At 43.3% G+C, this 13,382-nt stretch overlaps 1 protein-coding gene across 2 annotated transcripts in view; it reads right to left on the bottom strand.

Annotated features, from left to right (window-relative positions):
• EPN3 (epsin 3) overlaps nt 1-13,149 on the bottom strand; it is a 47,741-nt gene extending 34,592 nt beyond the window's left edge. Inside the window, exons 1-2 of one of the 2 annotated variants that reach the window (XM_056549429.1) lie at nt 13,078-13,149; nt 12,888-12,991 (exon numbers count right to left, since the gene is read on the bottom strand). The gene's annotated coding sequence lies outside the window, so the exon portion shown is untranslated. Of the gene's footprint in view, nt 1-9,543; nt 9,631-12,887; nt 12,992-13,077 lie in introns of those variants that run through there. The other variant, XM_056549430.1, reaches the window with a different exon arrangement.
• Nucleotides 13,150-13,382: the final 233 nt, after the last annotated feature.

Below are 13,382 nucleotides of genomic sequence, written 5' to 3'. Positions count from 1 at the left end.
AATTCGCTCATCTCAAATGAAGTCATGTGACATGGGGCATTATCCTGCTGGAAGTATCAGCAGAAAATGGGTCGACTGTGGTCATAAAGGGATGGACATGGTCAGTAGGCCGTGGTGTTTATACCATGCTCAGTTGGTACTAAGGGGCCCAAAGTGTGCCAAGACGAGCAAGGAGTTTTCTTGGCTGCTGGCCTGGTTTTTATGATACAAGCACAAGTCCTTTGACCCCAGCAAAGGTGATCCCAGTAATATATCTCAGTATGTTAAATTCCAATCTGACACACCTTGTTTCCCTCAAAAGCAAACACCTAAGGATAGCGACATTGCTCTCATACCATTGGATTGTGTCATGTATTCTAAGCTGACAGCTGAAAAAATTCCATAAATCCCAGATGGATAATACAAATTGGGTAGTCTGACAGGCAGAGGTCAGGAAATGTAAACATATGTCCTTAAAGGGGTACTCCGGTGGAAAACATTTTTTTTAGAATCAACTGGTGCCAGAAAGTTAAAAAGATTTGTTATTTACTTCTATTAAAACAATCTTAATCCTTCCAGTACTTATTAGCTTCTGAATACTACAGAGGAAATTATTTTCTTTTTGGAACACAGAGCTCTCTGCTGACATCACAAGCACAGTGCTCTCTGCTGACATCTCTGTCCATTTTAGGAACTGTCCAGAGCAGCATATGTTTGCTATGGGGATTTTCTCCTACTCTGGACAGTTCTTAAAATGGACAGAGATGTCAGCAGAGAGCACTGTGTTCGTGATGTCAGCCAGCAGAGAGCTCTGTGTTCCAAAAAGAAAAGAATTTCCTCTGTAGTATTCAGCAGCTAATAAAAACTGGAAGGATTAAGATTTTTTTAATAGAAGTAATTTACAAATCTGTTTAACTTTCTGGCACCAGTTGATTTAAAAAAAATGTGTGCCACCGGAGTACCCCTTTAACACTATGGATATTCAGAGTGGAGGAATTCTGCTTGGACATTCCGGGGCAGCAGCCTCCCATTCTGCTCCACTGTGCATGACACTGAATTTCTGCAGATTCCAGCCTCTACCAAAGAGTGAGAAATATTAATTTCTTCCGGCGGAGCTGCATTGCCATCAATGGGGATGGCGCATGTCTGCAAAGTCATATTGTTGATTGATTCTGGCGGCGCCCAATGCACATGGAATCTCTGCCCCGAATATCTCCAAGTGGAAATTCCGTAGTGTAAATAAGCTCTTAGCATTGTAGTTGGCTACAGATTGGACTGGTCAAACAGAGCCCACATCATTTTGAAGGGTTCCTCCAGGCAAAGACCATGTAGTCATTAAATGATTGATACACAAAAAGCAACAATACGTCCCAATGTGATCATGGTTTATTTTTTTGGCTATTATTTAGACTCTGAATTCAAACCAGAGGTGAAGTTTAGTGTTTTTCAACTTCATGAATATGGAATTTGCTTCAGGTAAAGTTTATACAAAAACAGAGTGACTATTGTGTAAAGCACAACCAAGGTACAAAACAGGATCAATGCATTAAAGGGCTGCTCCGGAGCAACAAAAAAAATGTTTTTAAATCATCTTGTTCCAGAAAGTTATAGAGTTTTGTAAATTACTTCTATTTAAAAATCTTAATCCTTCCAGTACTTATCAGCTGCTGTATGCTCCAGAGGAAGTTGTGTAGTTCTTTCCAGTCTAACCACAGTGCTCTCTGCTGACACCTCTGTCCATGTCAGGAACTGTCCAGAGTAGAAGCAAATCCCCATAGCAAACCTCTCCTGCTTTGGACAGTTCCTGACACGGACAGAGGTGTCAGCAGAGAGCACTATGGTCACACTGGAAAGAACTACACAGCTGCTGATAAGTACTGGAAGGATTAAGATTTTTATATAGAAGTAATACACAAATCTGTTTAATCTGGCACCAGTTCATTTAAAAGAAAAGTAGCTTTCCATCGGAGTACCCCTTTAAAGGCGATAATACAGGGACTTCTGATAATACATGTCCTAGACACCACTCCTGACAAAGAGAATAGAAGGAGTGTGACACATATGAGTGTAGGCAATGCCCTTTCTTGATCTTCAGAGGATTTTGGAGGAGCCATTATACTGTAGTGTTGATCCCCTCTCATTAGGTAAGTATACACTCATGTCCACAGGGCTAAACATCTGCCTTCTAGTGTCTTCTTATGGCTGGCTACATTCCAGTCCCTGACATCGTGACCCTTTGCTTCTTTCTGTTTTATTATCTGTAAACATCCAATAATTATTCTGCCTTGTATTATGCGTTTTCCAGTATGTTGCCCTGTTATGTGTTATTTGGCTGTTATAAATATTTAGAACTCTTATTGTAACCAATGAACGAGGAATAACTTTAATGTATTGAGTTCTGAACTATCGTCCCTTCTTGGCGTTTTCCATTGTCTGTGGATTTTATTATCTACCTATCGCAGTTGTTTTCATAGTTTAAATTGTATTGTTTCATTTTAAGGTTGACATTGTGGATTACTGTGTAAGGGTCTATTGACATGGCAGAATTTCCGGCTCAAATAACACCCCATAGACTTCTATGAGATTCCGCACTCCCATTCACACTTCTGAATTTCCGCTTGCGGAATTCCGCAAGCGGAAATTCAGAAGTGTGAATGGGAGTGCGGAATCCTATAGAAGTCTATGGGCTTTAAGTTGAGGCTGAAATTCAGAAGTGTGGATGGGAGTGCGGAATCCCATAGAAGTCTATGGGCTTTAATTTGAGGTGGAATTCCGCAAGTGGAAATTCTGCCGTGTGAATAGACCCTTAGGCTAGGTTCCCGCTGTGGAATTTCTGGGCAGATTTTCTGCCGGAGATCTAGCCGGCGGCACTAGGACTGCATGGACTACATTGTCGTTCCCATAGATGGCAATGCACTTCTGAGCAGATCTCCCAAAAGATCAACCCAGAAATGCATCGGAGTCTATGGGGGCAGCAATGCAGTCTGCTCGGTCCTAGCGTCGCCGTCACGATCTCCGGCAGAAATTCTGCCCAGAAATTCTGCAGTGTGAACCTAGCCTTAGGGACTAGATTTTCTAGGTTTTGATTGATTTGATTATAATCCTGATTTTTTGCTTGCTATTTGATGAGGGGATGTGTCTGATCACAGAGGGTGCAACCCCCTCCCCTCTCAATATCCAGAACGGGGCCCCGGCTCCCAGAGAGAGTGCGTGTTGTTGGAGGGCAGCAGCTTACAGGAAGTAAACTCTATGACGTAGCTTCTCACTCTTTTGGGCAGCAATAACGGGAGAATGGTTGGACCAATTTGGACCTAAGACACATCATTGGATAGGTCAAGACCAATTACATAAGGTAACCTTTTTTTTTAGGTACCAGCGCTGCAGATCTCCTTTAATATGCACACTTATTTTTCAAAACAGCACATAAACTACTAACAAAAAGATATCAGTAACATTTGATCTAATACAGTGATCCCCCCGACATACTATCGTTTCAACATATGATGCTTCTGTGTATCGGGGCCATCAAAAAAACAGCTATCCGGCAGCACTGACAGCTTCAGCTACCGCCAAATAGCCATTTAATGTGCCCCATGTGCCCCACTCAATGATACTCACAAGTCCTCCCCTCCAAAGTGGTCAAGTCCTGGGGAAAAAGGGTGGGAACTCACCCAAGATTTCCACCCAAGGGCTAGCCCTGTAGGACTCCTGTAATGGGAACGGTGTTCCTACTGTGAAAAAAGTGCAGGAACTCAGTTCCCACGAGTTCCTGCAGGACTTGAGCCCTGTCCCTGCCGCTCTGGTCTGTAAGTTCGCCGCTCCTCTGCTGCCGCTGCCCTGCACCGCCCCTCTCCATCACCATTCATGCCGCCCCGTTGTCCAATAGGGGAGAAGTGATGACGGCGACGACGCAGGGCAGCGGCGACAAAGTGATACGGCAGCAGAGGAGGGGCTGACGGGCTGGAGCGGTGGAGACAAGTGAGTATCATTGAGTACCTATCTGTGTGCCTCCATGTATAGTGTCAGTGTTCCCTCAACATATGATGGTTACAACTTACGATGGTCCTGCTGGAACCAATTACCACCGTATTTTGAGGGAACACTGTACTTCAACAACAATATAAAAGAAAGTTTTTTTTTTTTTTTTTTCAATTAGAGTACTAATGTGATCCTGTGACTAAGTATCATGTAATATAGGTAAAATATATTTTATATTTCCTCCCCGATGAGTCACTTAAGGGTAAGACAGTGTTAGGTGTGTATCTGAAATAGTCGGGGAGGACATTACAACCCACAAATTATCATCCGTATTTGCACAGTGAGGAGGAATCTACTATTGCTTCACTATTTAGATGTATTGCTGACATTCAGGAACTGGTTAACATAAAATAACATAAAACGCATAAATGGCAAAAGTTCTTTGCGGCTACTGTGACTTCACCCTGTCCTCAATAATGTCTAGGGCCAACATTCAAAGTTTTATCAGGATAGAAAGTCGACTGTGCTAGTATAAAGGAACTCATTACAATAAGCACCACTTTATTAGGTACACCTGTTTAATCACTTGTTAACACAAATAACTACCGTAAATACTCGAGTATTAGCCGTTCTGAATACAAGCCGAGGCCCCTAATTTCCCCCTAGAAAAGTTATTGACTCGACTAAAAGCCTAGGGTGGGAAATACATTATCCCCCCATGTCATCATCCAGACCCCCGTCATTAACACCCCCGTCATCATCACTCCTGTCATCATCACCATCGCCCTGTCATTATCACCCCGTCATCATCACCCTGTAATTATCCCCCTTGTCATCCTTCCCCTCGTCATCATCCCCCTCATCATCATCCCCCTCGTCATCATCCCCCCCTTCATCATCACCGTCTGTCAATCCCTTCGTCATCATCCAGACCCCCCTTTTGTTTTCTACTCACCTACCCAGTGGTTGCTTTCTCGGTGGGAAGGAAGGGTGAGCTGGTCCGGGCCGTCTATCGTCGGTCATCTATGCTGCAGGGACCGTCCGGTGGGGAGGGTTAGTCGTTCCAGGCTGTCCACCTTCACCGGGAGGCCCTCTTCTCGGCTCCGGGCCGGCCACAGACTAGTGACGTTGCATTGACGATGACGCGCAGGGACGTCAATGCGCAGCAGACGTCTGTGACGTCCCTGCGCATGAACATCCCTGTGTGGTGATGTCAATGCCGCGTCACTAGTTTGGAGTCGGCCCGGAGTGGAGAAGAAGGCCTCCCGGTGAAGATGGACAGCCCAGAACGACTAACCCTCCCCACCGGACGGTCCCTGCAGCATAGATGGCCAAAGATGGATGGCCTGGCCCATCCCCTGACAGCTAAGCCAGAAGCGTTTTTTTGTTCACTCGAGTATAAGCCGAGGGGGGCGTTTTCAGCACAAAAAATTGTGCTGAAAAACTAGGCTTATACTCAAGTATATACGGTAATCAGCCAATCACATGGCAGCAACTCATTGCATTTAGGCACATAGACGTGGTCAAGACAACTTGCTAAAGTTCAAGAAAAGGGAGTTAGGTGACTTTGAATGTGGCATGGTTGTTGGTGTCAGACGGGATGGTCTGAATATTTTAGAAACTGCTGATCTACTGGGATTTTGGAGCCCAACCATCTCTAGGGTTTACAGGGAATGGTCTGAAAAAATTGAAAATATCTAGTGAGTGGCAGCTGTATGAATAAAAATGCCTTGTTGGTCAGAGGAGAATTGGCAGACTGGTTTGAGAAGGCAGGCAACAGTAACTAAAACAACACATTGTTACAGCCAAGGTATGCAGAATACCATTTCTAAATACACAATACATCCAACCTTGATGCAGATGGGCTACAGCAGCAGAAGACCACACCAGGTGGCACTTCTTAATTGGACAATGGAAGACTGGAAAAACATTGCCTGATAACAGGGTCAGAATTTGTCTTAAAGGGTACTCCGGTGGAAAACTTTTATTTTATTTATTTTTTTTAATCAACTGGTGCCTGAAAGTTAAGATTTTTTAATAGAAGTAATTTGCAAATCTGTAAATTACTTCTATTAAAAAAAATCTTAATCCTTCCAGTACTTTTTAGGGGCTATATACTACAGAGGAAATGGTTTTCTTTTTGGATTTCTCTGATGTCACGATCACAGTGCTCTCTGCTGACCTCTGCTGTCCATTTTTTGGAACTCTCCAGAGCAGGAGGAAATCCCCATAGCAAACATATGCTGCTCTGGACAGCAGAGGTCAGCAGAGAGCATTGTGGTCGTGACATCAGAGAAATCCAAAAAGAAAAGCATTTCCTCTGTAGTATACAGCTCATAAAATGTATTGGAAGGATTAAGATTTTTTAATAGAAGTAATTTACAAATCAGTTTGATTGTACCTGTACGCCCCGCGCCCAGTCCCGGTGTTTAAAATGGGGTGACGCCGTGACCCCACATCACACCGGGTTGGTCCTGGCTGCTAATGATAGCCGGGACCCTGGGCTAATAGCGTGCGGTACAGATCGTTGTGCAACGTGCTATTAACCCTTCAGACACAGCGATCAAAGTTGATCGCCGCATCCAAAACGAAAGTAAAAGCTTCCCGGCAGCTCAGTCGGGCTGATTGGGACTATTGCGATAAAATCAGCTAGGACGCGAGTGGAGGTCCCTTCACCTGTCTCCGTCATGTCCGATCGGCGTTTGATTGCTCCAAGCCTGAGCTACAGGCTTGAGCAATCGTGCCCCTAGAACGCTGATCCATGCAAAGCTATGGCTTTGCAGGGATCAGGGTAAAAGATCAGTGTGTGCAGTGTTATAGGCCCCTATGGGAGCTAAAACACTGCAAAAAAAAGTGGAAAAAAAAGTTAACAAAGGTCATTTAACTCCTTCCCTAATAAAAGTTTGAATCACCCCCTTTTTCCCATAAAAAAACCCAGTGTAAATAAAAATAAAAATAATCATATGTGGTATCGCCGAGTGCATAAATGTCCAAGCTATAAAAATATATTGTTAATTAAACCGCACGGTCAATGATGTATACGCAAAAAAATTCCAAAGTCCAAAATAGTGTATTTAAAGCGATCAAAAAGTCAGATCAGTGCAAAAATGGCGGAAAAAATTAGCCCTCCTACGCGGAAAAATAAAAAAGTTATAGGGGTCAGTAGATGACAATTTTAAACGTATACATTTTCCTGCATTTTTTTCAGAAGTACGACAAAATCAAACCTATATAAGTAGGGTATCATTTTAACCGTATGGACCTACAGAATAAAGGTGTAAGGTGTAATTTTTACCGAAAAATGCACTGCGTAGAAACGGAAGCCCCCAAAAGTTACAAAATGAAATTTTTTTCTTCAATTTTGTCGCACAATTAATTTTTTTCCGTTTCGCCATGGATTTTTTGGTAAGATGACTAATGTCACTGCAAAGTAGAATTGGTGGCGCAAAAAATAAGCCATCATATGGAATTTTATTTGCAAAATTGAAAGCGTTATGATTTTTAGAAGGTGATGAGGAAAAAATGAAAATGCAAAAACGGAAAAACGCTGAGTCCTTAAAAGGGTACTCCTCCCCTAGACATCTTATCCCCTATCCAAAGGATAGGAGATAAGATGTCAGATCGCTGCGGTCCCGCTGCTGGGGACCCCCGGGATCCCCCCTGCAGCACCCCACTATCATTACTGCACAGAGCGAATTCGCTCTGTGCGTAATGACGGGCGTTACAGGGGACGGAGCAGCGTGACATCATGGCTCCGCCCCTCGTGACATCACAGCCTGTCCCCTTAATGCAAGTCTATGGCAGGGGGCGTGACGACCGCCACGCCCCCTCCCATAGACTTGTATTGAAAGGGGCGGGCCGTAACGTCAGGAAGGGCGGGGCCGTGACGTAACGATGCTCCGGCCCCTGTATTGCCCATCATTACGTGCAGAGCGAACTCGCTCTGTGCAGTAATGATAGCGGAGTGCTGCAGCAGGGATCCCGAGGGTCCCCAGCAGTGGGTCCCCGGCGATCTGACATCTTATCCCCTATCCTTTGGATAGGGGATAAGATGTCTAGGGGCAGAGTACCCCTTTAAGGGGTTAAGTACTAAAAATATTGGGCATGTTTACATCCAATCCTTCTCTTCCCAATGTCTGGAGTTGGGTGAGAGTTGGGAGGCTTCAGACATCTAGATCTAATGTGTATAACCAGCCTTAGATTTTTGCTTCATTTGTAATATCTCATAAATCAAAGAATACCAGTGTATTAGGCAGAATGAGCCAATGGTTATGTTAGATGTTTGTAAAATGTTTTGATAGATAAGAGTTTTACATTCAGCAAAGCGGCTAACAAGAGGCAGGAACCACATGAAGATAAGGTGTCTGGAAGCAGAACTCCGCAGTGGAACATTGCTGTTCACCTTGAAAGTCTTTTTATTTGTGATAACATTCATTCACATACTAACACGTGGATTCAATAGTGATAGCCAAGTCTGTCCATATCAGTATCTAGATATTTGAGCACATAAAAAATGCTCCCAAAGCAGTACATACAGCCTGATGAAGAATTCCCTGTGAATTCGAAACGCGTTGCTGTTTGACCATTAAAGGGGTAGCCCAGTGCTGAAAATCTTATCCCTTATCCTAATTATGTAAGTAATGTCTAAAGCCGTGCCTAACTGTATAAGCCTTTAAAGGAGTAGTCCAGTGGATAGGGGACTAAGGATAGGGGATAAGTTTCAGATTGCATGGGGTCTGACCACTGAGGTCCCCCGCAATCTCCTGTACGGGGCCCCGGCTTGCTGCCCAGATAGCGGGTGTCGACCACCGCACGAAGAGGCGGCCGACACGCCCCCTCAATACAGTGCTATGGCCGAGCCGGAGATTGCCGAAGGCAGTGCTCCGGCTCTGACATAGAGTTGTATTGAGGGGGCATGTCAGCCGAACGCTTTGTGCGGTGGTCAACACACCCCCTTCCCGCGTACAGGAGATCGGACCCCCCGCGATCTGAAACTTATCCCCTATCCTTAGTCCCCTATCCACTGGACTACTCCTTTAAAGGCTTATACAGTTAGGCACGGCTTTAGACATTACGTATATCCACGGGAGGAAGCGCTGTGCTCTGGTCTTTCTCAGGTGTTGCTCTCTACCTCACGAGGCCACGACTGTTCTTTTCCTTATTTCTTATAACAGTATCTAGAAAAGCACACACAGTGGGGGCCTCTGAAAAATTTAAAAATGAAAGCAGCGATCTGGTTGGTTGCTATGGGCAACTCAGCAACTTTTCCTCTGGGCAGGTTTTGATAAATCTCCCCCAGTGTGCTTAGAATTCAAAATTATGTCATAAATACCCCAAGAACTCTTCTTTAGAATGATGACGGAGAACGACCTTATGGCCTAGCACAGTGGTCTCCAACTTGTAGCTGGTGGTCCATAGTTTGGAGACCACTGGCCAAGCATTTATTAGGGTTGTGATATATGGGTAACGCTCTGTACATGGACCTTAATGGCGGGTCCTGTAGTGGCTTCAGGTTCACATTACAGACCTCCATGTCTCCACTGGGCTCTATAGTCTCGATCCTATAGCGGTTCCTAGAGGCCATACCTTATTTTACGGGGTCTGTACACTCCAAGGAAAAATAAATGAAGGCAAGTATAGTGGAAAAAAACATAAAAAATATTAAAAAGAAAGCTTCTCGCAATGGGGGAGATTTATCAAAACCTGTGCACAGGAAGAGTTGTGCAGTTGCCCATAGCAACCAATCAGCTCGCTTCTTTCATTTTTAGGAAGGCCTGTGAAAGAATGAAAGAAGCGATCTGATTGGTTGCTATGGACAACTGGAGAACTTTTCCTCTGGACAGGTTTTGATAAATCTTCCCCAATGTGCAGAAACCACATGCAAACTACGAAAGAATCCATCACTACTAGGGACCAGAGGTGAGTGAAGGTACAGTAGGTCGGCACGAAACAGAATCGGGGGGCTAGGCCATTTCTTTAGTTAAGTTTAAAAAAAAGAAATTCCACACAAAATGTGACCCAAATACTTCAAAAACATCCCTGACTTCACGGAACTACTTTCTTTCTTACGGGGTAAAACAATGAAGGGAGGAGCCCTCGGATTTGGTTACCTACTGTAGTCACTCCTGCTAGGGACCCTGGCTTTTATATTTGCCTCCTTCATTGGATGTATGAGGTCACATCATTTATTTCCCTTATGTAACCTTTGACCCTGCAAAGGACCGAAATTCCACAGACCACAGTCACCACCAATGCCTGTAGGGTGCCAATACAATGCCAGTACGGGGAACGGACTTTTGAGGGTCAAGATATTGCAAAACTTTAAAAAGGTTCACTAAAAAGTGTTTATTCTCCTAAGACAACCCTTGTTTGATAAAAGGATCCCCCAAAACCGAAAGCTCATGACAGGGTGTCTGACACAATGATGCTCCAGCCATTCATTGTAATCTGTGGGGGGGAATTGGCAGAGCCATTAAAGGGGTACTCCACTGAAAAATATTTTCTTTTAAATTAACTGGTGCCAGAAAGTAAAAAAAAAAAAAAAAAAAAAAAATCTTAATCCTTCCAGTACTTATCAGCTGCTGTATACTACAGAGGAAGTTCTTTTTTTTTTTTTTTCCTTTCTGTCTGACCACAGGGCTCTCTGCTGACACCTCTGTTCATGTCAGGAACCGTCCAGAGCAGGATAGGTTTGCTATGTGGATTTGCTCCTACTCTGGACAGTTCCTAAAATGGACAGAGGTGTCAGCAGAGAGCACTGTGGTCAGACAGAAAGGAAATTCAAAAAGAAAATAACTTTCTGTGGAGCATACAGCAGCTGATAAGTACTAGAAGGATTAAGATTTTTAAATAGAAGTCATTTACAAATCTGTTTAACTTTCTGGCACCAGTTGATTTAAGAAATTATTTTTTTCCAGCGGAGTACCCCTTTAAGAACGACATAAAGCGCCCATTGATGGGTTGTCCGCAAAGCACACACAGAGCAAGGGCTGGATCCTCTAGAGATACCTCCTGGGCTCTAAAGCTCCTCCCACTTACTTAAGATTTCATATTAGTTTTAAAAATGTATTTTCCAAACTGGAAACTCCCTTTAAGGGTCCGTTCACACGGACGGATTACCTGCGGAATTTCCGCAGCGTATTTGCTGCTGAAAATCCGAAGCGTATTTTGCTACCATTGACTTCAATGGGTCTGAAGGAAAATCTGCAAATCTGCCTCTATTGCGGATTTTCTGCTGACCCATTGAAGTCAATGGTAGCAAAATACACTGCAGATTTTAAGCAGCAAATACGCTGCGGAAATTCAGCAGGTAATCCGCCCGTGTGAACATACCCTAAAGTTAATGGTCGGCCCATATGGAAAGCTGTTGGGTAACGAAGTTTCAAGGTGCTTTCCTAAAACTGCGGCTACTTTGTTCTAGTGACCAGTAAAGACGACAAATACAATAAGATAGTCCCTTTTAAAAAAAAACTATGCTGTAGAGCAGTGGTCTTCAGTTGTGGACCTCCAGCTGTTGCAAAACTACAACTCCTAGCATGCCCGGACAGCCGTTGGCTGTCCGGGCATGCTGGAAGTTGTAGTTTTGCAACAGCTGGAGGTACTGAGTTTGGAGACCACTGTTGTAGACATGTCAGTAGTTTTGATCAGTGGGAACCTGGGTATTCAGACCCCCATTGATCGCTAGAACAAGGAGGAGACCACCTGGTGGAGCGTTGCTCCTGCCTAGGAGACGGTCCCATAGACTTTCTATGTCCATCTCGGACATCACTGACTATATCTGGGGGCTGGCCACTGAGACCCTAACTTTCGACATGTCTCTGCCACACATCAAATTTTTTTAAAGTGACAGTGCACATTTAAGTCACTACTCATAATACATATGCCCATTACTTCTACAGACAAACATCCATTCCCTACCAATACTATAGTCATCAAAATAGCCTGATCAATTATAATGGATACCATAGGAAAGCATAGACACAACATGCAAATACTAATTTATATATATATACAGTGATCCCTCAGCTTACAATGGCCTCTACATACAATAGTTTCAACATACAATGTTTTTTTCTGGACCATTGTAACTTGAAACCAGACTCAACATACAATACTACAAACAGTCCAGATCTGTGAAACATGTCACAACTGGAGGAACTGACCAATCAGAATGGGCATTTTACCGGTAAATCACCTGTATTACTGAAGTGCATGCACTGACTGGTGACTGGTAGCGCCCCCTACAGTACATGGGGGAACTACATGTGCCAGGGTTAGCTGCTTCTTTGGACACCAAGTAAGGGCGGCTCCATTTGGGACACTGTGTGTACTGTATAGGATCCTGAAGAAGCTCCTGTCCTCTCTATAAACCATTGTTTCCCAAACCAGGGGGCCTCCAGCTGTTGCAAAACTACAATTCCCAGCATGCCCGGACAGCCGTTGGCTGTCCGGGCATGCTAGGAGTTGTAGTTTTGCAACAGCTGGAGGCACCCTGTTTGGGAAACACTGACATAGACAGTGATTTACAGCTCCCAGCAGATCTTTATTACTTTTATATATAAGGATTTGCTTTATCTATATTAGTTATCTACTTATTTTTCTTTCATCCTCACTTTTTACTATTTTTCGGATGACATTTTAGGGCTTCAGAACCAATTACCAGGTTTTCATAGAGTTCTGGTCTCAACATACAATGGTTTCAACATACAATGGTCGTCCCGGAACCAATTAATATTGTAACTCGAGGGACCACTGTATATTTATTTATATATATATATATATATATATATATATTTATATTTATATATATATATATATATATATATATAAATATTTATTTTATAGTCAATGACTTTATTGAATATATATATATATATATATATATATATATATATATATATATATATATAAAACTATATTAAGTTCCTTACCTGTTCCTTCTCAGTCTTCGTCAATATGCAGGATCAATGCTAAAATCCATAACTCCACAGTCCAAAGTCTGTCTGAATCCTCAATACGTTACGGATGAACACACCTTGATGTAGTAATATAGAACGAGAAATGTCTCATACAGGACAATACGTTAAAGCAATAGAATTCCATTGGCTATAGTGTGATTACTTGTCATTGTATCTTTGTGTCTCCTTTTAGTTAGTTGTGTGGTCTTTCCCGATGTAATGTCCTCGGATGTATCCTGAGCCGGTCTGTGGGAGTCTTTACCAATGGTTTCTGTCAGTCAGTGTTTTTTCTAATGTGTCACCCTGACTAGAAGTTGTTGGGCCAGTTAGGCAGGTCAGACGCTAATACAGCCCACATTTAACACTTTAAGCACAGGCGAGTTTCTACAGGTAGTTATACAAGAGATCTCACGCTCTCCCGTGACTTCAGCCACATATGATTATCAGCACAATGGGGAAAAATAAAGG

The sequence above is a fragment of the Hyla sarda genome, chromosome 13 (genome assembly GCF_029499605.1).
Source record: "Hyla sarda isolate aHylSar1 chromosome 13, aHylSar1.hap1, whole genome shotgun sequence".
Taxonomy (NCBI): domain Eukaryota; kingdom Metazoa; phylum Chordata; class Amphibia; order Anura; family Hylidae; genus Hyla; species Hyla sarda.
Note: the sequence above shows the minus strand (reverse complement) of the source record. Positions and strands in the feature narration are given on the sequence as shown.